We start from the raw sequence: 26,069 nt of genomic DNA on the forward strand, positions 1-26,069 counted from the left end.
CTTTAATGGAGTTTTAACAATGGAGATGTGAGGGAGAGAGAAGAATGGGAGGCGGCAACAAGGAAAAAAGAAGATGACCAAATGAATTTTTTTATTTCTTTTCTTTTGTTTTGTTTTTATCCTTATGGAAGACCCAAAAATCTAAATAAATAAATTAATTAATTATATTCTTTATGGCATCATGCATGAGGTCATGCATGATGTCATCACCTTTTGACTTTTCCATTTTCCATTTTCCTTTTGTTTTATATTTATTTTTCTATTTGTTCTTTAATTTAATTCTCGATTCCGAAATTTTCTTTTCTCTGATTTTATTTGACAGTTAGGTCAGGAGTCAGCTCTCGGGGTCAATTGACCAAATTGCCCGTCGCCGGTTCAACCCGGTTTGCAAATAATTCAATAATTCTTCCGGCTCCCTGACCTAATTATTTGACTGGCTTAACAGTTCTTTTTCGTGATTTTCTCTTTTCCACTGTGTTCATAAGGTCCTAATGACCGCGACGTCACATTTTACAGTTCGAAATTCGAGTTTAAATCGACTTCACAGTCGTTCCCGAGACGGTCACCTATCACTGCAATTCTCGGCTTGTTTAACCTCTTATGTTCTATTTTTCTTATTTATACTTAACTAGTTGGCAATTACTAATTATTTGTATTTATGGCTTCTTTAGTTGTCTTAAGTGTGGTTCTAATCCCCTTAATTGTCTGGACAGACAATGGTCACCGGAACAGTGAAATATACCAGGCTATACAAATAGGGGTGTTACAAAACATATAAACTCTTAATGGTACTATATGCCCATGTATTGTCTAGACACGTGTGTCAAATTGGATAAATTGGCATGCCAATAGGATATTGTTTTAGCAGTACTACGAAAGCCTTTATGCTTGTATTCATGGCTTTATGCCCGCATTCATGGCTTTATGCCTGCACTCATGGCTTAATGGCCGATTATGTGTTATCATGGGTTTTTAGCCATACTGATTGCATACGTGGTTGACGTTCTGCGTCCCATGGTATGACGGCCCGAAGCACCGCGGTGTCTAGTGCCAAAGACCCATTATCCAGTTTAGTCATCCTATTATAGGTTACTTGGGCAGTCTATTTTATTAAAATAAGCTATGAATATTAGCAATTAAAAATGCTAGAAAGTAAATAAATGAGAAGAAGTTCTGAAATAAATTAGATTAGCTCTAAAAATTTGTCCCTTAGAATGATTTGAAGTAAATTAAACTAGTTCTAAAAATTTTAAATATTACAAAATGATTGTAAACAACTTAGAAAGTATCAAGGAAGTGATAAGAAGACTAGTAGAACAATTATAACTTAAATAACATTACAAATGTGACTTTTATAAGAATATAAGTATAAGTATAAATTTTAGATTTATTTGTACATTATATAAATGATTATTATAAACTTATGACAGAAGAGATTCTAGAGAGCAACATAAATGACGAAAAATATACTGTATGGCAAATTTCATATGAACCCAGTAAAATTCTTGAGTATAAAAAAATATACTCCAATTATTTTTATTTGTATACATAATTTCTTGTTATATTATTGCACCACTAAGCAGCAATGCTTAGCGCGATGGATTTGTTTCCTCGCGCAGGTACTGAAGTTAAAGCCCAACGAATACTAAACAGAGATTTTGGAGTCTGATCTGCAGAGTGTTCAAGGTTGTCACCTCCTCAGCAATGCATGTAGATAGGGCCCATATAGATCATATTATATATTTTATACATTATAATTAGTTATTATTTGTAATGTAAATTATGAATTGTATGTTGAAATATAGATTATGGAACTGTAATTAATTTGTAGATCATATAAATTATGAATTTATGTAATCAGTCTGTAAATCATGCAAATTAATAAAACTTGAGAACTTATATATATAAATTGTGCATGAATGTAAATGCATGGAAATGAATATGAAATTGAGATATATGAATGAGATGTGATTAATGAGAATAATTGATGAGATTTTTATTGTAAAATGTTATTGAAATTTTCAAATAGGTGAATAGTGAAATACGTCAACTGATAATAAAATAGGGGAAACTCCGCTGGTTTCTCCATAGAAAAATAATTGATATTAAAATATAAGGAGATCAAATTATTAAAGGAATAAAGTAAGATAAGATAGGGTGCTCGGGCACCGAGTGTGACATGCCTTGCTCGGTTACACTGTAGACGGGTGAGGGGTGTTACAGTACCTGTGAGACTTGTGGTAGGACTCATGGAGGAGTATGTTATAAGGCCATAGGCGCTTGTTACAACTGTGGTGGAAGTGGACATTTTGCTAGAGATTACACTAGTGCTTGCAGGTCTGGGCCTGTAACACCCCTCTCTCGTCTATAGTGTAGCTGAGTAAAGCGTGCTACATTCAGTGCCGAAGTACCCTTGTAACACCCTTATTTGTATAGCCTGGTATATTTCACTATTCCGGTGACCGGTGTCAGTCCGGACAATTAAGGGGATTAGAACCACAATTAAGACAACTAGAGAAGCTATAAACACAAATAATTAGTAAATACCAATTAGTTAAGTATGAATAAGAAAAACAGAATATAAGAAGTTAAACGAGCCGAGAGTCACAGCGATGGGTGACCATCTCGGGAACGACTGCGAAGCCATTTTAAACTCAAATTTCGAACCGTAAAATGTGACGCTGCGGTCCTTAGGACCCTTATGAACACAGTGGAAAAGAGAAAATCATGAAAAAGAACTGTTAAGCCAGTCAAATAATTAGGTCAGGGAGCCAAAAGAAATATGGAATTAATTATAAACCGGGATGAACCGGCGAGGGGCAATTTGGTCAATTGACCTCGAGAGCTGACTCCTGATCTAACTGTCAAATAAAATAGGAGAAAAGAAAATTTCGTAATCGAGAATTAATTAAAGAACTAATAGAAAAAAAAAAGAAGAGAAAATGAAAAAAGTGTAGGGAGATGACATCATGCATGACATCATGCATGATGCCATAAAGAATATAATTAATAAATTTACTTAAATTGATTTTTGGTCTTCTTAAGACATAAAAGAAAAGAAAAAAAAAATAAAACAGAAAAGTCTTCTTCAAAAACGTCACTCTCCCTCTCCCACACCAAAACCTCCATTAAAGCTCAATTTTGAGCTTGCATATTATAAGATTTCACCATAGAAAAGTAAGCCACCATAGTTAAAGCTTGTCTAGGCAACTTGAGAAGAAGATTGGTCATCAAAGAAAGAAGAAAGAAAATTGGAGAAAAGGGGAGTTAGAAGTTGCTACACAAAGGTTAGTGATTTAAGTTGCAAATGAGTTTATTACTTGTGTTTATAACTTAGTTAACTTAGAAAAATGCTTGAAATGAAATAAAACTTTGTCGAGGGACCATGAATGACTTTCAGCCAGCATGTATATGGGAGTATATTTGCATGGTTTGATGGATTTAATTGGGTATATAAACCTTAGTTAGTTGAATGACTATGGTTAGAGGCATGGAATCAAGTAAATGCATGAGGTTAGTGAATTAGGTTTGGACATTAGGGTTTAGAGACCAAAAATGTGAAAAACTTGTAAATGGTGTCTTTGACCTAATGTGAAGTGAAAAATGGTCATTTGTGACCAAATGAAGTGTGTTAGAAGTGTTGGAATTAAAAGCCAATTCGGATTGGATAACGTCATGTGCTAGCAGCATGACCAAAATTTCCTTTGAGGGATCAAAAATGAAATTTTACAAGTCCAATGGATATGGGACCAATTTGGGATGAAACTAGGCACTAAATGACACAATTTTCATTAGGAAGCCTGCCCAAAAAGTGACTAAAACCTAGTGAACAAAGTGACCGAAGTTGAGAAATCGCAGGCTGCCCTGCACAACCTGACCAAATGAACAGTGTTTGTTCATTTGGTCATAACTCGAGCTAGGCAGGTCAAAATGACCTGAACTTTTACCAGTGGTTAGATGAGATATAGGCCTAAAACTTTCATGAAGAACACCAACCCAAATTATGCCATTAACCCAATCAAATTATTGAGCAAAGTTGAGTTACTGAATCTACAAAACTGCAGATTTGCCATTTAAATAGTAAAGTTTCAATGGCTATAACTCTCTCTAGAAAACTCCGATTTAGGTGATTCTTGAACCGATGGAAACCTAAGGCATAGTAGAACATTTCATATGAAGAAAGATAGACAAAATTATGGACTTAACTTGATCAAATTGCTGAATGAAGTTGGAGTAACAAATCTGCAGAACCAAATTCTGCAACATGAACAGTAAACATAATTTGCTTATAACTTGAGCTACAAAACTCTAATTGGGATGATTCAAAAAGGAGAATAAACTTAAGACAATAGGGAACATTTTCTATGAAGAAAGTTTTGCTAAATTCCAACAGTAAACTGACCAATAAAACAGTACAATTAGGGACACTAAAATTGAAAATTTGGCAATTTTGCCTAAAAGTCCTAAGTTTTGAGAAAATGACCAAAACCAACAAGTTTAGTGACCAAAATGTGGTATGTGGGTGAAGTTGGAATTCCCATACCTATTAAGCCTTAGAAAGTCAACAATTTGACTTGAATAGTGCAGTGAATAGTAACCCAAACACAAAATTTTGAGAACGTCGAGTTTAGCACGTTAGAGCTAGGTAAAAATAAGGCTAAATTTATTTGTGGATTTATGTTAAATTATGGTACTGAAACACTGTAAAATTGTGTGTTTCAGTTGAGAAGAATACCGGGAAAGAACCCGAGGAACCGAGTCAAGGCCAAGAGGCGACTCGCTTGAGGTTTGTGCACAACGTATACTTTTTATAATTATCTTCTGCATACTGTTTTGAATAATGTGAAATATTGAATTATGGCATTCTTATGATGTTTGATTTTAATTGTGAAAGTTATTGTGTACATTTGAAATAACAATGTTTAGCAAATTGTTAAGATAAGTTTTGAAACCACAGTGTCATGACCATATATTTGAATACCTCACTAGCACGACTAGTGGGGGTAATTAGTTTCGAATTTTGATTCCTTCTCTGGAGAAGCGTTGAGGTGTGCCAGTAGAAGAGGATGTGAATGGATATCCATATATTTGAGCTAGCTAGCCTTGTGATGTGATTTCTCTTTAGCCTCTAGCTATTGAGATTCTATTTGTTTTGAATGGCATGATCTAACTGTGGGTTTTATGAAATGTGTTTTGATACTTTGAAATGAACTTGGTTTACATTTAAAATCTCATAATTCATGATTTGTATTTAATTCTCATGTTCAGCCAAATTTTTGAATAAATGTGATTTATGTTTTGCATAAAGATTATTTTAGTATGTTGTGCACCACTGAGTCCTAGTACTCAGCGATAGCTTCTATTGCTGTCGCAGATACATAGACTCAAGGAGCAGCAGACTGAGCTGCTGAGGTGTGAGGAGCTATCAGCTTGAAGTCATCGGGTATAATTTATACCCTAATTGTAAATATTTCTTTTGATGTATGTATTGCATATAAATGTATGGACATGTAAATGGGTCTTGAGCAGCTTGTACAAAAATTTGTATGAAGTTTATAATAAAGTCTAGTTTGTGTTTCTTTTGATATAAATTTGTAAGGATGTGTATAAATTGTTTTGTCTTTAATGAAATATGAGTGGAACTATTTTATTTAATTTGAATGAAATGTATTGCTAGTATTTTGAGGATTATTGAATTTTGAACTTGAGAAATTGATTGAAATGGATTGAGTTTGATTGTGAAATTGAAGTAGTGGTTGAGAAAAATTTTTAGAAGTGGTTTTTATAGGTATTTGAAGAACTATTTTCTCAAAATACAGACAGAACTCTGTCAAAATTTTTATAAATTCTGCAAAAAAATAAATGGGCCAAAAGTTTTAACTAGTTTTTAACTTCAATTAAATGTTTTAAATACTTATTAGAAATGCTCACCACTTATAAAAAATAAGAAAATTGTTTTAAAATCTCTTGTAGGGTACTTAATGAGTTATTGGTAGGTGAAGTTCGGTAGTTCATTAGGTATTCTACGGGATTGTGTTATACCTTATAGAGAGGTAAGGTGTGACAACCCTATCCTGTCTTATCGCTTACAATATTAATTTAATATCCATTTAATTTTATTATCTCACTTGTAGAAATTTTTTTTTATCCCATTTCATTTTTATGGAGACCCAGACAGAGTCCCCTTTGTTCTATTAGTACATCGTGGGTTTCATGTTACCTGTTAAAACAATTTATATCCATTTCATCTATTCATTCATCATCACTTCTCATGCTCATATCAATTTCAAGAAAATAAATTACATTTCTTTCATATAAAGTTTACATATACAATAACTTACATTTTATATACAATCCAAAATTATTTATATCATTTAATTACATACAATACGAAAATGCAAAATCTAATATGTACATGAGCCTTACCAAAATGACTGATGAGGTGACAATCCACACTGTAGCAGATCTGATCCAAGTCTGGTCTAGGCCCTACTATTGCTGCTGCTCTCCAGTACCTACGCGTGGTAAGAACCAACACGCTAAGCATAATGCTTAGTGGTGCATAAATAAGGAAAAATAACTAAACAATTTAAAATAATTATTTCACGTATAACCTTATAAATAAATATTAATTTTCATGTATTTAAAATCTTTTACACATTTTCTAGAACTTTGGAAGTAAATAAGCTAATAGAGATCTTTTCTGTGCATATACCTTATATTCAGTCTTGTAAAACTGATATTAATGATTTTTCTCATGTACTTATTTATATTTAAGGCTTATTGCTTTTATCTGTGCCCAAGTAACTGATGATAGACTATAAAGACTAGATACACGGGAGTATACTAGTTAGACATCCGTATGTCTACTCAGTATACAACGGTCATATCAGGCACAAGGCTAGCGGGCAGGCATAAGCCAATAATAATAAAAATTGACACTATGGCCATCGAGCAAGCATAAAGCTAGTAGAACAATCATCCTAGACATATGTTGTCTGTCAATGATTATCCCTGTGGGCAGTACTGCAATATGTAGTCCCTAATTAGTATACTGATCGATCCAAACTATATAAATGAGTCTAGGTGTACTTTGGGCTAATTAATGTTATTTCATACCTATAGTTTCATTAATTCATGTCATTTTTATGCTTAAAAAAGTATTCTATTTTATTTCATATCATATGCTAAGTTATTTTATGAACATTTCTCAAGGTCCAGAATTTGGTAGTTTCTGGAGTCTTTCTTTGTCTAATTAATTGGTCATGTTATAGTCATTTTTAGGCCTAAGGTTCTTCATAGAAGTTGTTACCCTATGTCTTATAGTCACTCAAAAATTTTTATTACAATTTTTCAAGTTTTTAAGAATTAACTATGGCCAAATCACTGGCCTAGACTCATGTACCCTGTTCTACCAGGATTCATGTTTAGGTTAGAAGATTTGACTCCAATTTTAGGGTTCTTATGTCCATAATTTGAGGACCAAGTCTAAAACAAAGTTGGAGCCCTGTTTCTCAGAGTTCCATATCAGTATGGTTTATCCTAATTAGAGCTTCCTAGTGGGAGATATGACTTAAAGTCTGTTCTGGGGTCAAGTGTAGTTTGGTCAAACTCCAAGTTTTGATGTGCAAAACTTTTCTAACCATTAGACCTAGTTCCTTTGGGTTTTGGGTTTTGGTCAAAAGACCAATATTGTAGACTTATATCTTATAAAAATTTTCCATTAGTTTCATTTCATTTGGACTTTTATAGACCAAGTTACGGCCATTTTGCCAAAATTGGTTGGGTGGTCTATGTCTAGGAAATTCTGGGCAGAATTGATTCAGGTCAGTTTGGTGACCTAACTTGGGTCAGTAATTTCAATTGGTTAGAGGCATTTCTGGGCTCGGTGTTCTCAATGAAATTTGTAGTACTATGTCTAATCTTTCTAATGGTATAAAATTCAGGTCATTTGGACCTGTCTAGAGGGTGTTATGGCCAAATGAACACATACTATTCATTCAGTCATTTTTCTGGGTTCAGTGTTTGGATACCCGGATTGGGACAGTAAATTGACTAAGGTTTTTGACAAAATTTGAGCAGGGTTTCTTCATGAAAAATGAGATATTTTGAGTCTAGTTTCACGTCCAATTAGCCTCATACCAATTGGAGTCACACAACTTTAGTTATAACTCAAACAAAACACTGGACTCATAAGTTCAAATTTCCTACATAAGGGAAGTACTACCAATATTCCATCCTCCTTACTCCCAACTATAATTTATCATTCATAACACTTCAAATGATCAACAAACGGTCTCAACAAGATCAATCTCAAGCCATAACACTAAGGTACCAAAATTAATTTAAACCTTAACCCAAAATTTCTCAAATCGTGCAAACCTTATACCAATCATCATATATATCTTGTCTTCCATCTATTCTAAGTTAGAAATTGGATTTTATTACAATTAATTCCATTATCCATCATTACCCTAGGCTAGCCGAAATTTGGCCATGTAATATATGTAAGTAGTATGCCCTAGAGCATAACATTTAGTATGTATCTTGTACATGTTTTATTAATAAAAGGCATTTTCACTTTTCCATTTACATAATATATTTATGTGTAATAGAAAAGGTCCATTGATATTTTGTTAGAAATTCTATTCTCAAGTTGTTAAGAATATGAGTGACAGTATTTCTAGTATAAAGTATCATAAATAGGTTCACAATCAAGCATACTTCACAATAAGGACATGACTTATCCAGAAAGATTGTAATCATGTTTGTTCCCAAGTTATTTATATGAGATGTAAATAAGATGGAATGGTGAGTCTCATGCCATATAGCAAACATGATAGACACTTATACATGATAAGTAGGCTGAACTAGTGACACTTATGACAAGCACATAGAGTTCACTCTTGTCAATGCATTATCATAAATCATATCAGTGCATATAATCTTTAGACCTAAGATAGCACAGTTATCTTGTATATAAGTAGTTTGAGTTTGATACTGCTTTTCATACTTGTACTGTGTATGGGTATATGGGCATGTGTTGGCTCCTACTAGTTATATATGGAGGTAAGTGTTGATCAAGATGGAATCTATTACTCTAAGTAAATAGGGATAAAATCCTATGTTCATTTAATTGCTCTTGATGTTTCAAGTTCCTGGCCAGGATAAATAGATTTAATCAGAAAAGAGTTTCTAATGAGAAAAATCTTTTAATCAAGAACTGGAATTAAAAGAGAACATAATTTTCATAGCAAATGGGGTTTGACATAAACCATGACTCCAACTCAAATTGGGGTTTTGTAACAGAGAGATTCTAGTGCATGGTAACATATGATTATAAGTTCATTTAAGGTAAACCTTATTAATAATTGGGTGGCCATGGCATGCTATGCTAGGTGTTAACAATGGTCTATGAGGTGCATAAAATGATTTAGAGAAATCATTTATGGTAAGAAAGAGTTCTGATGATATTAAGAGTTGATATCATGTCTCATTGCCAATTAGTGATGAGCTTAGTAAGTCACACACATACACAAGTAATCACCAACTTAAACATAATTTAATTAATTAATAAAGAGTTTAATTGATTAATTAAATAGGTTTGGTTTACAATTAGATTACAAAGTCCCTAGCATGGCTTGAAACCAAATATAGGTTATTGGATGTATAGTATAAGTTAAATTTATATTTAAAGTGTTTAAATATGAATTTAATTAATGAGAAATTAATTAATAGAGATTAATTAATTAATTTATATTTGATATAAATTGATTAGAAGAAGAGAAATATTTATTTTGGTTTGAGAACTCAAAATTAAGATACAGGGGTATTTTGGTCATTTCACAGGGTGACATGTGGCACCATGAGATGGTGACACATGGCACTACACATAAGCTTGCCAAATGTCTTTTAATCATGTAGGATGATTAAAATTAAAATTAAATATAGGTTTGACACTTAGCACAATGTGATTGGGTCAATTAAACCTAGAGCCAATCAGAAGGTGATATGTGGCAAGGGTTTTAAGTGGTGACCTAGCTATATAAGTGTAAGGATGTAAGAACAAATTACACAAGCTGCTCATTCTCTTTGTGCCACCACCCTTGGCTGCCATTCCCTTCTCTTCTTCTTCTTCTTCTCTCATCAATTCAAAGAGATTAGCAACCAATCTCTTGAATTAAATATACTAGAACTTGTTTCTAGTGTCCTGTTTACATCTATAATATCTCAAAAGGCAAAACTTGATTTTCTAATTCATAGAAAAGGCTTCAAAGGCTGTTCAAGGGCTGCCATTGGTGATCTTGGTGTGTATAAGCTAGAGGGACAATATCTGGTGTCCTAGATGCATCCCAAAGATGTCAAATACACTGCAGTGCATTAAGAGGTTAGTGCACTTATTCTTGATCTAATCTAGGGTTCTAAAAAATAATCTGATTAATTTTAAAATCTTAAATGGCAAATGTAGATCCAAAAACATATTAAAAGAGTTTTAATATGCTTTTTATCATTGAAATAAAATAGATAAAAATGAATCTTGCATGATGCATGTGACCCTAGGTGAAAATTTTTTGAATTCAATTATATAAACTTATGTTTTTCATGCTTCCGCTCCTTCAATTGGTATCAGAGCCAGGTTATATTTGCCATTTAGATTTTTGATTATATGATTTAATTGTGTGTTTTGATCATGAGGTGATAGATCCATTGCTGGTTGGACCAGCATAGGTGGCGGCTTGATGAACTACACCACCATGCGCATGGTTTGATTCATTCAACCATGCACATGGCTATTTGGGTATGTTTGTGGGCTTTGTTCCAAGGCCCATAATTAGGCGCATGACTAATTAAAGTGATTAATTAGGTGTTTTAATTATACAACTAAATTTTTGTCACACCTTACCCCTCTATAAGGCATAACATGATCCCGTAGTATACTTAATGAATTAGCGAACTTCGCCTACCGATAACCCATTAAATATACTACAAGAGATTTTGAAACAATTTCTTACTTCCTTTTAAAGTGGTGAGCACTTTTGGCAGGTGTTAAATTTTTTTTTTATAATCAAAGTTAAATCACATATTAGGTCTGAAATAGCCACAAATTTTATAAAAATTTTGGCTGAGTGCCGTCTGTATTTGGAGCAAAACAGTTCTTCAAAAACATGTAAAAAACACTTTCAATATATTTGTTTCAGTCCCAAACTCCAATATGGCTCAACACAAATCAATTTTCTCGAACAAAAGTCAAACTCAATTCAACATCACTTTCTGTAGTTTCAAAAATAGAATGCAAAATGACTAAGTATTTCAAAGCTGAGATAAGAAAATAATAGTACAACATTTTTATAGGCCAAAATAATTTATAACTTTAGTTTACAACTGCTCAAGACCAAGTACAACATATACATAGAGTGCACATACATTACAATAATATTTACAAGGAAGTGGTATACTCAATATAACCGGCAAAATCCCAAAAGTGTAGCACAAGCTGCCTACTCTGCTGCTTTATCTGTCTGTCTACCTGCGACAGCAATGAAAAAGCTATCACTGAGTGAAATTTACTCAGTGGTGCACAATAACAATTTAAAATGCAGTATATAAAACATTTATCGACAATTCACAATTCAAATGATTCACAATTTCATGTCACAATTTTCAAAGCTCATATAACCCAAATTTGATCAAACAATTGAATAACACAGTATTGCCAATCAATAACACAACTTAGGTCATGACACAAACTTTTCCAAATATGCTGTGTTGTACACGACGATAAGGCAAACTCACCCCACTAATCGAAATCAATAAGGGAGGTGGCTAGCTAGCTAATGAGAACTCATCCATACTCACCTCAGATTAGCAAGTCAAAGAGGGAGGAATATAGTCATACTCACCCCATAAATGGAGGAGGAATATAGTGTACCTATCAGAGCACTTGCAGGCATTACGTATTGCCATCCCTGCAAGCTCCTAGGCAGAGAGTCACGCTTTGCCACTGTTCATGCATGAGAGTTCCAAGGAATTGTAGGTGTTGCGTATCACCGTCCTTACTTTGCTCTGATAACACTAAACACATTTTATCTCAAAATTTCTATTTACAAAGTAGGCAACACAATAATTCTCAAATAAAATTCCCAAAGCCAAAACAATAAAAAGTTATTCAAAACTCATTTCTCCAAATAAAGTTTCTAGTAAAAGCAGTGAATATAAAAAGTATTGTGCACAGACCTGATTTGAGTCACCTCTTGGCCTTGACTCAATGTTCCTTATGCTTTTTAATATCCTTTTCAACTGAAACACACAATTTAAAGTGTTTCAGTACTCAGTTAAATTATTTATAATAATAAAATCTAATATCTAAATTTTCTTAGTACTATTCCCTTCAATTCATTTCATTAGTCAACCTATAATGTTGACCTGCATGCACTCTAAGTAAGTCAATTTTAATGTTCCCAATTTGTCACATTTTATAGTCTCTAAGTGTTGGTATATGTTACGAATTTCATTTTAAAGCTTATTGTATTTTATTGCCATTTTCTAGATTTCATGGCCAATGTTTACTGTCTATTGGACTAGGCTATGGTGTAAATTTAACAGATTTCTCTTCATTAAATTGTTTCTCATTGTGTCTTCTTTGATTTCCTTTTTGAATCACTCCATTTGTAGTTGTATAGCTCAAGTTATGGTCAATTAACCATAACTAGGTAAAATCTAAATTTTAGTTTCCTTCTTAGACATTTTCGGTTCTGATTTTACTAATTTATTTGTACCGTTTGTAATCACATTGAGGTCTAGCACTCGTCATAAGTATTGTTGCCCTATGTCTTAGGGACAACCAAAAATTTTGCTTACCATTTTTCAAGTCTTATAGAATTCTTTATAGAAAAATTGTTAACTTGGACTCAAAGGTCCTATATTGGCATGGTCCTCAATTAAGTCAATGGCTTGACCTTAAATTCTGACTTTATACATTTATAATTTGGGGAAGTTGTCTAAAACAATGTTTTAGGTCGCATTCTTAGCTTTCCATATTGGTATGGCTCATTTAAATTGGACACTTTTGGTGGGAGATATGCTTATTTGAATTTTCTGGACTTAATGGTCAATTGTACCAATTCAAGATTTAGTGTGCCAACTTAATCAAGTTAATTGACCTAGTTCCCTTGATTTTTGGGTTTTGGTCAAATTACCAATGTTGTAAATTTATGTCTTATTGAAATTTTGGGACTGATTTCATGTCATTTGGAGTTCTATGGACCAAGTTATGGTCATTTTACTATTGCTGGTCAAGTTGCACTTATATTGCAAAGTTTAGGTCATTTTTAGGTCAAAGTCAATTCGGCCAGTTTTTGCAACCCAACTTATGCAAGGATTTTGACTTGGTTCTGGTTATTTCTGGGCTTTGGTGTCTTCAAAGGAGTTGTAGCTCTATGTCTAAGCTTTCCATGGTATAAATTTCAGGTTATTTGGACCTGTTTTGAGTGAGTTATTGCCAAAATACTGACTGCTGTTCAAATGGTCAATTTTCAGGTTTGCAAAGTCACCAATTCGAATTTGGTCAATCTTCATGTCACTTTCCGGATAGAATTTAGGTAGGCTTCCAACATGAAAGTTGACACATTTTGTGCCTAGTTTCACCTCCAATTGGCCTCATACCAATTAGAGTCACACAAGTCCATTTATAGCCTAAAACACATACTGCTTTTAACACATTTTTAAAGCACCAAACCAATCACACATTCAACTAGTTATAACTTCATCCCCAAACCAAATTTTGCATTTGTATCATACCACAACCATTCATCACTTCATTTTATAGTCACTTTGGGCATAATACAATGACTTTAAATGCACCAAATACAATTCCTAAATTACAAAGTCCATTTATAATAACATATACACATAATACTCCTAACCATTACACATAACTTTCATCATCAAATTACATATTTATTCTCTACTAAATCATATACATATGCTGCCACTTTTAGTACCATAATTCAACAAACCTTTCATGAATTTAAGCACTCTACCATGCATCACAATGCTGCCAAATTTACACATATACTTCAATCTCCCATATTGACTTCCTAACCTCACTTTTAATGTGCATTTCACACATACACATGGTAATCAAGCTTTTATACATTTAAGCACTTTAATTAACCTCATTACCCATCAAATACAAGTGAAAATACATCAAGTTTCTCCAACAATCATGGCTGCAAAAATGGAACATCCCATAACTCAACCATTTCTTCAAATTTCTTCACCCAAAATACTCCCCATAACCTCTACATAAACTTTAATGAAGCAAGTTAAGAAAATAAGCACTTACCTCAACTTGTGCTTCACAAATCCATGGAATTTCCTCTCCTTTTTGTTGTCTTTATGTTTCCCATGATGTGTACTCCAACTTTAATGAAAAAGACTTGATGATTCCATGGCTTGATCATAGGTGAATGGAAGCTTTTGCTTGAGATGAAAATGGAGGTTTTGGGAACAATTGGATTCGGCAATGAAGAAGAAAAATGAAGAAGAAAGTGATTTAGTGGAGATGGCTTTCCAAAGGCTTGTATATGTGTCCCATAATATAAGTTAGTGGAGCACTAACTTAGATTAAATGATTAATTTATCCAAAGTTTTCTAAATTGAAATTTTACCACCATTCTTTCTCTATTTATATTATGTATCACACATTTAATTTTCATGACATTTTCAAAATGTGCTATCACTCATTTTTAATGGACATTGAGGTCAAAAGGCAACTCTAGGTGTCAATTGATCAAAATGTCCCTATTTAGTTTGTATTCCCAATTTTTCAATAACAGCGATTTTTGTCGTTTTCTTGATTTTTGGTTTTTCTTTGTACTAATTTATTAATTTTTATTTCACATTTCTAATGTCATTTATACCTCAATAGATGTTTAATTAGGTCCCAAAAATATTTTTTAGGGTTTCTCGAGGTCCAGGGCCAGCCAACAGTCCTCGCCGCAACTTTCCGGTGTAGTCACCCATCGCTATGGTTTTTGGCTCGTTTAACTTAATCACATTTCATTGCTTTTATTTTTACTTTGTTTTTTTTTTTTTGTATTTTCCTCTATTGTATTTCATTATTTTATGTCTTCTCACTAACATTTAAATATAATTCCAAGCATCCTAGCTGTCCGGATAGACACCGGTCACCGGAACAGTAGAATGCACTACTGAATATAAGGGTGTTACAATTCCCCCCCCCCCTCCCTTAAAATAAATTTCATCTCAAAATTTTACCTGATTTTAGTCTCTGAACAACTATGGGTGCTGCCTCCTCATATCCTCCTCTCGTTCCTAAGTAACTTCCTAGCCTGAATGATGGTCCATAACACCTTAACCAAATGTATACATTTATTTCTTAGCTGCTTCACCTCATGTACTAAGATCTTTATGAGTTTCCCCATCATATGTTGAATTAAAATTCATTTCACCTTTTTGGAGATAAGCAATTTTGTGTGCTAATGAATCCACTCTTTCTAGGACCTTGTGTGATCCTATGGAGTGAGAACTTAGTTTTTCTCCTTTCTATTTGATCGTATAATCTTCTTTCCTTTGAATTTGTGTAAGACTTTTAACAATCTAATACAACATTTAATTTGTTAGTATAACACCAATCTTCTCTTACTATTGTTCTATCTAATATTTCAGTTCATGTTTCCTTATTGAATGACTATTGAGGTCATGTTATAATTACTCATCTAATCATGGGTCCTTTGACCACTCTAGTCAACTATCTTACCCATATTCGAAACATTTCTTTGTTACATCTGAACTAACTATTCAAATTTTTACTTCCACAACTCTTGTATTTATCGATTTTCAATATTATCGTATTCTAGGAAATGTCTTTCGCTAGCAAACTCTTCCAAAACTAATTCCAAAAAGACTAGTCACTGACATATCAAAATTTATTTTTATACGAGGGACATCAGGAAGGCAAACAATGCTAACACTAACATAAAAGTATGCAGACACCGGGTCAAACAATACATATGTATATCTTAGTTAAAAATTGAGAAAGTACCAGCAACAATGTCAGAAATCTTAACCTCTTCCCTCTGCTGCAAAGTGTATACTCTAGCTGAAGCATCACCTTGTTTTGGCTTATTCACAGTACTCTTCTATACCAAATCAAAGACTACTTACAAACATCCTTATCTTGGCATACCATGAGGAAGCATGTAGCTCTACACAATAATCCCATGTCGGTACAGTAATCTGCAGCTTATAATACAAACATCGAGAACATTACATAGTCATTACGTTATAACCTCATAGACTAGATTTTCTAACATCTTATTTATACACTTATTTCTTTCTCTGTCTTTTAAAGTCATATCAGTGGTCTCTTTATGTAATTATTTAAATTTAAAACTCATTACTTATATTTATGCCTAAGTAACCTATCAAAGCACTTGCAGGCGTTACGTATCGCCATCCCTGCAAGCCCCTTCTCTGTCTTTGGTGATAATTAAGGGTAACTATTCAAGCACCTACAGGCGTTACGTATCGCCATCCCTACAAGCCCTTGGGTTGTACCTATCAAAGCACTTTGTAGGCGTTACGTATCGCCATCCCTGCAAGCTCCCTGATACCGATATTCATTATTTTTAAAAATCATATCGAACATATATTGTCAATCCATGACTTTCCATGTAGGCATTACTGCTATCTGTAATCCCTAATTGGTATACCAATCGATCCATACAATATACATAAATCTAGGTTTACTTTAGGCAATTAAGCATTGTTAATTGTCTAACAAAATCTTCATGTCCATGTATTGTGGAAAGGGTGGGTTCCACATCACTATTTCATCTAATTTAGCATGTAGTGATAACGAAATTTCCATGTCAATGTACAGTGGAAAAGTGGGTCCCACATACCTGTTTCGAGTAATTTAGTATATAGTGACTTAGTAGGGATAAGCCAATAATGTTTTTTAAGAACCTTTCTTTAGGTTCAATTTCGGGATCTTAACTTTACATATCACTTTGGATAGTTTGTGGCCACTGTTTGGCCCCATTTCCTAAAAGGAAATTATTCTTTGTCTTGTCTTTATTTCCCAAATGACTATTCGAGCTCTGACTCATAGGTTTCTCCCCCTTCTCTGTTTCACGTTGCCCTTATGGGGTTAGGTTTGTACTTGGACTTGGGCTGACAGATTATCAGCCATTTGTTAAAGAAAGTGGCCATTTGCTGGGCCATTTATGCAGTAATTTGTACAGGTGGGGCTGGTAAAGTCGAACTTTCGACTCTCTGAGAGGCTGAGGCCTCACCTTGTACTTCCGCTGTCACAGACTGTTCTATTATCTTATTCTTCTCTTCCATATCTTTTCACAAGATTTTCTATTTCTTATACAACCAACATAAGGAGATTTCTCTCAATTAGATCATATTTATGATGTAATGTATTGTATGTATCAAACCATGACATTGAGCAGTTGTACTACAAAGGAAAAATATTCAAATTACAGGTCAAAACAGAATTTAAAAACTTGCTCTAATACCACTAAAACATGTCACACCTTACCCCTCTGTAAGGCATAACATGAACCCATAGTATACTTAATGAATTACCAAACATCACTTACCGATGACCCATTAAATATACTACAAGGGATTTTGAAATAATTTCTTACTTCTTTTTAAAGTGGTGAACACTTTTGATAGGTGTTAAATTTTTTTTTTTTTAATCGAAGTTAAATCACATATTAGGTCTGAAATAGCCACAAATTTTATAAAAATTTTGGCAGAGTGTCGTCTGTATTTGGAGCAAAACAATTCTTCAAAAACATGTAGAAAACACTTCCAATATATTTGTTTCAGTCCCAAACTCCAATATGGCTCAACACAAATCAATTTTCTCAAATATAAGTTAAACTCAATTAAACATCACTTTCAGTAGTTTCAAAAATAGAATGCAAAATGACTAAGTATTTCAAAGCTGAGATAAGAAAATTATAGTACAACATTTTTACAGGCCAAAATAATTTATAACTTTAGTTTACAACTGCTCAAGACTAAGTATAACATATACATACAGTGCACATATATTATAATAATATTTACAAGGAAGTGGTATACTCAATATAACTGGCAAAATCTCAAAAGTGCAGCACAAGCAGCCTACTCTGCTGCTTTATCTGTCTGTCTACCTACAATAGCAATGAAAAAGCTATCGCTAAGTAAAATTTACTCAGTGGTGCATAATAACAATTTAAAATGTGGTATATAAAACATTTATCGACAATTCACAATTCAAATGATTCACAATTTCATGTCATAATTTTCAAAGCTCATATAACACAAATTTGATCAAATAATTGAATAACATAATGTTGCCAATTAATAACACAACTTAGGTAATGACACAAATTTTTTCGAACATGCCGTGTTGTACACGACGACAAGGCAAACTCACCCCACTAATCGAAATCAATGAGGGAGGTGGCTAGCTAGCTAATGAGAACTCATCCATACTCACCTCAAATTGGCAAGTCAAAGAGGGAGGAATATAGTCATACTTACCCCATAAATGGAGGAGGAATATAGTGTACCTATCAGAGCACTTGCAGGCGTTACGTATCACCGTCCCTGCAAGCTCCTAAGCAAAGAGTCACGCTTCGCCACAGTGCATGTGTGAGAGTTCCAAAGAATCATAGGCGTTACGTATCGCCATCCCTACTTTGGTCTAATACCACTAAACACATTTTATCTCAAAATTTCCATTTACAAAGTAGGCAACACAATAATTCTCAAATAAAATTCCCAAAGTCAAAACAATAAAAAATTATTCATAAGTCATTTCTCCAAATAAAGTTTCTAGTAAAAGTAGTGAATATAAGAAGTATTGTGCACAGACCTGATTTGAGTCGCATCTAGGCCTTGACTCAATATTCCTTATGCTTTTCAACATCCTTTTCAACTGAAACACACAATTTAAAGTGTTTCAGTACTCAGTTAAATTGTTTCTAACAATAAAATCCAATATCTAAATTTTCTTAGTACTATTCCCTTGAATTCATTTCATTAGTCAACCTATAATGTTGACCTTTGATACACTCTAAGTGAGTCAATTTTAATGTTCTCAATTTGTCACATTTTATAGTCTCTAAGTGTTGGTATATGTTACAAATTTCATTTTAAAGCTTATTGTATTTTATTGCCATTTTCTAGATTTCATGGCCAATGTTTACTATCTACTGGACTAGGCTACGGTGTAAATTTAATAGATTTCTCTTCATTAAATTGTTTCTCATTGTGTCTTCTTTGATTCCTCTTTGAATCACTCCATTCGGAGTTGTATAGCTCAAGTTATGGTCAATTAACCATAACTAGGTCAAACTAAATTTTAGTTTCCTTTTTAGACATTTTCGGTTCTGATTTTACTAATTTATTTGGACTATTTGTAATCACATTGAGATTTAGCATTCTTCATAAGTATTGCCCTATGTCTTAGGGACAACCATAAATTTTTCTTACCATTTTTTAAGTCTTATAGAATTCTTTATAGGCAAATTGTTAACTTAGACTCAAATGTCCTATATTGGTATGGTCCTCAATTAGGTCAATGGTTTGACCTTAAATTCTGACCTTATACATTTATAATTTGGGAAAGTTGTCTAAAACAATGTTTTAGGTCTCTTTCTTAGCTTTCCATTTTGATATGGCTCATTTAAATTGGACACTTTTGGTGGGAGATATGCTTATTTGAATTTTCTGGACTTAATGGTCAATTGTACCAATTCAAGATTTAGTGTGCCAAATTAATCAAGTTAATTGACCTAGTTCCCTTGATTTTTAGGTTTTGGTCAAATTACCAATATTGTGGATTTACGTCTTATTGAAATTTTGGGACTGATTTCATGTCATTTGGAATTCTATAGACCAAGTTATGGTCATTTTACTATTGCTGTTCAAGTTGCACTCATATTGCAAAGTTTAGGTCATTTTTAGGTCAAAGTCAATTCGGCCAGTTTTTGTAACCCAACTTTTGCAAGCATTTTGACTTGGTTCTGGTCATTTCTAGGCTTTGGTGTCTTCAAAGGAGTTGTAACTCTATGTCTATGCTTTCCATGGAATAAATTTCAGGTCATTTGGACCTGTTTTGAGTGAGTTATGGCCAAAATACTAACTGCTATTCAAATAGTCAATTTTCAAGTTTGCAAAGTCACCAATCCAGATTTGGTCAATCTTCATGTCACTTTCCGGATAGAATTTAGGTAGGCTTCCAGCATAAAAGTTGGCACATTTTGTGCCTAGTTTCACCTCCAATTGGCCTTATAACAATTGGAGTCACACAAGTCCATTTATAGCCTAAAACACATACTGCTTTTAACACATTTTTAAAGCACCAAACCAATCACACATTCAACTATTTATAACTTCATCCCCAAACCAAATTCTGCATTTGTATCATACCACAACCATTTATCACTTCTCTGTGGCCTTGGCTTGTTTAACTCATTTGCACTTCATTTCTTTTATTTTTTCTTGATTTTACTTAGTCTGTATTCAATCAATTTGTGCCTCCTTACTCTAGTTGGAGTGTAGTTCCAGTCATCCTGGCTGTCCGGACAAACGTTAGTCATTGGAACAGTAGAATGTATAAACTACCTAAAGTGAGGGCATTATAGGGCCGCCTACCACCATTGAGGGATCTGCTCAAGGTTCTGCTTCAAGAGGACAACAGACAGTTAGTAGAGGCCGAGGCAGGGGAAAAGGTAACACTCCTGGTAGTCAGGGCACAGTGAGCTAACCAGAGCAGAGTGGTGCACCAGCCAGGCTGTGCATGTGCCAGAGGGAGGACACTAAGACATCAGATGTTGTGGCTGGTACTTTCTCCATCTTTGGTAGAGATGCATATGTGCTGTTTGACCCTGGTTCTACATAATCTTATACTAGTGCCAGCATTGCATGCTCAATTTATCACACCTTACCCCTCTATAAGGCATAACATGATCCCGTAGTATACCTAATGAACTATCAAACTTCGTCTACTGATAACCCATTAAATACACTACAAGGGATTTTAAACCTTTTCTTATTTCTTTTTACAGTGGTGAGCACTTTTGACAGGTGTTAAATTTTTTTAATCGAAGTTAAATAAAAAAACAAATCTGAAGCATCAATAATTTCTATAAAAATTTTGACAGAGTACCATCTGTATTTGGAGCAAAACAGTTCTTCAAAAACCTGTAAAAAGTACTTCCAATATATTTGTTTCAATCCCCAACTCCAATAATAGCTCAACTCAAATCAATTTTCATAACATAAGTCAAACTCAAATTCAGCAATTCTAAAAAATAAGTGCAAAATAACTAAGTATTTCAAAAGCTGAAATAAGAGAATTATAATACAACATTTTGACAGGCTAAAATAATTTACAACTTTATTTTACAATTTTCAAAGCTCATATAACACAAATTTGGTCAAATAATTTAATAACACAGTGTTGCCAATCAATAAGACAACTTAGTTTATGACACAAATTTTTTCGAACATGCTGTGTTGTACACCACGACAAGGCATACTCACCCCACTAATCGAAATCAATGAGGGAGGTGGCTAGCTAGATAATGAGTTCTCATCCATACTCACCTCGGACTGGCAAGTCAAATAGGGAGGAATATAGTCATACTCACCCCATAAATAGAGGAGGAACATATTAATATTGCCATGCCAAGTGTGAATCAAAACAATTCCAAATCATAATATTTAAATATTTCATACAAACCACAAATCACATTTTATCTCAAAATTTCCATTTGCAAAGTAGGCAACACAATAATTTCCAAATAAAATTTCCAAAGCCAAAACAATAAAAAATTATTCATAACTCATTACTCCAAATAAATTTTCTAGTAAAAGCAGTGAATATAAAAAGTATTATGCACAGACCTGATTTGAGTCACCTCTAGGCCTTGACTCAATGTTCCTTATGCTTTTCAATATCCTTTTCAACTGAAACACACAATTTAAAGTGTTTCAGTACTCTTTTAAATTGTTTCTAATCATAAAGTTCCATAATTAAATTTTATTAATACTATTCCTTTCATTAGTCAACCTATAATGTTGACCTTTAATGCACACTAGGTGGATTAATTTTAATGTTATCAATATGTCACATTTTATAGTCCTCAAGTATTGGTATATGTTACCAATTTCATTTCCAAGTGTATTTCATTTTATTGCAATTTATCAGATTTTGGTATGCTATTTTGACCTAGTCGGATGACCTAGTTCCCTCAGTTTCTAGGTTCTGGTTAGAATATAAACTTATAGGTCTATGTCTTATTGAACTTTTGCCACAAATTTTAGGTCATTTGGAGTTTGCTAGACCAAGTTATGGTCATTTTACCAATGCTAGACAGGTTGCACTAAAATGGCAAACTTAGGTCATTTTTAGGTCACTTTTAATTCTGGCAGGTTTTATACCTAAACTTGTGCAAGATTTTGACTTGCTTATGGTCATTTCTGGGTTTAGTGGTCTTAACCAAAATTGTAGCCCTATGTCTAAGCTTTCCAACGCTATAAATTTCAGGTCATTTGAACCTGTTTTGAGTGAGTTATGGTTATTTTAGTGACTACTGTTCATATGGTCAAAATTTTGGGTTTGCATATTACCAATTCCGGATTAGGTCATTTTTTTAGGTCACTTCTAGGCAGAATTTTGGTATTCTTCCAACATGAAAGTTGGCACATTTTGTGCCTAGTTTCACCTCCAATTGGCCTCATACCAATTGAAGTTACACATTTAGAGTTATAGGCTAATTTGCATACTGTCCTTAAATACATTGCTTAAACAACTATCAATTGCACATTTACCTTGCTATAAGTCCACTTCTCTACCCAATTCTAATTTGGTACATTACCACATTCATTTATCACTTTACATAATAGTCAACTTGGGCAGAATACAATGATCTTTAATACACCAAATATAATCCTAAATTAAAGAGTCCTTTTATATCAATTTACATATACATAACACTCCTAACCATTACATATAACTTCTATCACCAATTATACATACTGCCCCTACATCATCACCACCAGAATTTGTAACACTCCTACTTGTATAGCCTGGTATATTTCACTATTCCGATGACCCGTGTCGGTCCGGACAATTAAGGGGATTAGAACCACACTTAAGACAACTAGATAAGCCATAAATATAAATAATTAGTAATTGTCAATTAGTTAAGTATAAATAAGAAAAACAGAACATAAGAAGTTAAACGAGACGAGAGTCATAGCGATTGGTGACCTTCTCGGGAAGGATTGCGAAATCGATTTAAACTCGAATTTCGAACCGTAAAATGTGACACCGCGGTCCATAGGACCATTGCGAACACAGTGAAAAATAGAAAATCACGAAAAAGAATTGTTAAGCAGGTCAAATAATTAGGTCAGGGAGCCGGAAGAAATATTGAATTATTTGCAAACCGGGTTGAACAGGCGAGGGGCAATTTGGTCAATTGTCCTCGAGAGCTAACTCTTGACCTAACTGTCAAATAAAATTGGAGAAAAGAAAATTTCGGAGTTAGGAATTAAATTAAAGAACTAATAAAAAAAAGAAAATGAAAAAGGTGAAAAGAGATGACATCATCCATGACATCATGCATGATGTCATAAATATTATAATTAATAAATTTAATTCATTTGATTTTATGGTCTTCCATAAGACTAAATTAAAAAAAACAAAAAAAAAAACAAACAACAAAGTTATCTTCCTCATCCTTGCCGCCCCATCTCTCTCTTCCTTCTCACTCACCTTGTTTCACCATTTTTAAGAGATAGAAAGCTTTAATATCCCTACTTTCTTCCACAAATTCACAAAGTCTCAACATTAAAAATTCTCCTTACATGCTAAGGAAGCATTAGAGAGTAAAAAGGAGAAGAAAGACTTGAAGAAAAGAAAGCTTAGAAACCCTTCAAGCAAGGTTAGTGTTTATCCCTTCAACTTTTCTCTATTTTAATGATTAAATACTTATATTAAGTTGGAATTTGATGAAAATTGAAAGAAAATGATAAGATAAGGGATCATAAGGAATTCGGCCAGCCTAGGGAGATAGTGGATTTGATGGAAAATTTTTGAATTTAAGTGTTAGAGAAATTAGATTAAGTGTGTAGATGTTGATTTTACACTTTAATGTCATTAGTGGAATGAATTATGTAAATTAGGGTTTTGGACACTTAGGGTTTAGGAGTCAAAAATGTGAGAAATTGTGAAATGATGTGTTTGACCTAGTTTGAGGTGGGAAATGGTCATTTGTGACCAAATGAAGTGTGTTGGAATTGAGTTTAAATTTGAATTGAATGTGGTCATGCTGCAGGCAGTAGGACCAAGGTCCCTTTGAGGGACCAAAACTGAAAATTTATAAGTCCAATTGGTATGAGACCAATTGGGAATGAAAATAGACACAAAATGACACAATTTTCATTTAGGAATCATGCCCAAAAAGTGACCAAAACCTAGTGAACAAATTGACCAAATCTGGATTTTCTCAGTCTGACCTGTACAAAAATGACCAAATGAACAGTGTTTGTTCATTTAGCCATAACTTGGGCTAGGCAGGTCTAAATGACCTAAAATTTTACCAGTGGACAGTTGAGATATAGACCTAAAACTTTCATGAAGAACACAAACCCAAATTATGTAACACCCCTATGTTCGGTAGTGCGTTCTACTGTTCCTGTAACCATTGTTGTCCGGACAGCTAGGATGCCTAGAACTACACTTAGATACGGATGAGGAGATATAAAATAACGAAATAAAAGAAAAGAAAAGACAAGAAAAATAAAGGAAAAATAATAGCAATGAAATGTAACTAAGTTAAACGAGCCGAGAACCCTAGCGATGGGTGACCGCACAGGGAAGTTGCGGCGTGGACCGTTGACTAGCCCTGGACCACGGGGAACCCTAAAAAATATTTTTAATACTCAAATAGACATCTATTGAAGCATAAATACCATTAGATATATCAAAGAAAAATTAATTAATTAGTACAAAGAAAAATGAGAAATCGAAAAACGGACAAAACCCGGTGTTACTGAAAAATCGGGAATACAACCCGAACAGGGACATTGTGGTCATTTGACACCCCGAGTTGTCTTTTGACCTAAATATCCATTAAAAATACATGATATTACACTTGGAAAATGTCATGAAAAATTTAATTGGTGGTACCTAAAATAAATAGCAAAAATTGGGAGCTTAATGTGAAAATTTGGGAATTTAAGATTAAATAAATATTTAATCACACATAGTGCTCCACTAACTCACCTAAGTGGACCACTACCTCCTCATTTTTTGATAGATTGTCATCTTCTTCAACCTTCCCAAAGAGTAGCCGAATTGCTCCCATGAAGAACTCCATGGCTAAAGCTTCCAAGCTCCATGCATGAACTCCAATCCACCATTTCAAGCCATGATCTTCACAAGTTGTCTTCATTAAAGTTAATCCTCACACCATGGGCAGTAGATAGGCAGCAAGAAGACCAAGTTTTGAAGAGGTTTTGAAGAGTTTCCAAAGTGGTAAGTTTGTGTTTTTGGTTATTGCTTCATTAAAGTTTGTGAGGAGGTTATGGGTACTTGAATTGTGGAAAGAATTTTGGAGTTTGATGTTCTAAGGGAGATGTTTATTTTTGGCAGCCATGGAAACTACTTAAGGACAGTTTATTCTTGCTTGTAAATGGTAGATTAAAGGGTTGATTATGTGTTTATATGTGTAGGAATAAATTGGGTGATGTATACTAAGTATATTGTGAATGCATACTTGAATTTGGAAGCTTGGACATTAATGCAGAGAGGTGTATGAATCGGTAGCTTGAATGGTGAACCATAAAAATGTTATTTCATGTTTGGTTTATGGAATATTAATGTTGAATTATGGTACTTGTTATGGCAGCTTGTGTATATGTATGAAGGTGTGAGGTTAGACATGTAAATGAGCTAGGTTGGGTGATTGAATTATTTGTAAATTGAGCTTGAAAAATTATGTACTATATGGTGCATATTG

This window comes from Hevea brasiliensis, chromosome 3 (genome assembly GCF_030052815.1).
Source record: "Hevea brasiliensis isolate MT/VB/25A 57/8 chromosome 3, ASM3005281v1, whole genome shotgun sequence".
In the NCBI taxonomy this organism is placed as follows: domain Eukaryota; kingdom Viridiplantae; phylum Streptophyta; class Magnoliopsida; order Malpighiales; family Euphorbiaceae; genus Hevea; species Hevea brasiliensis.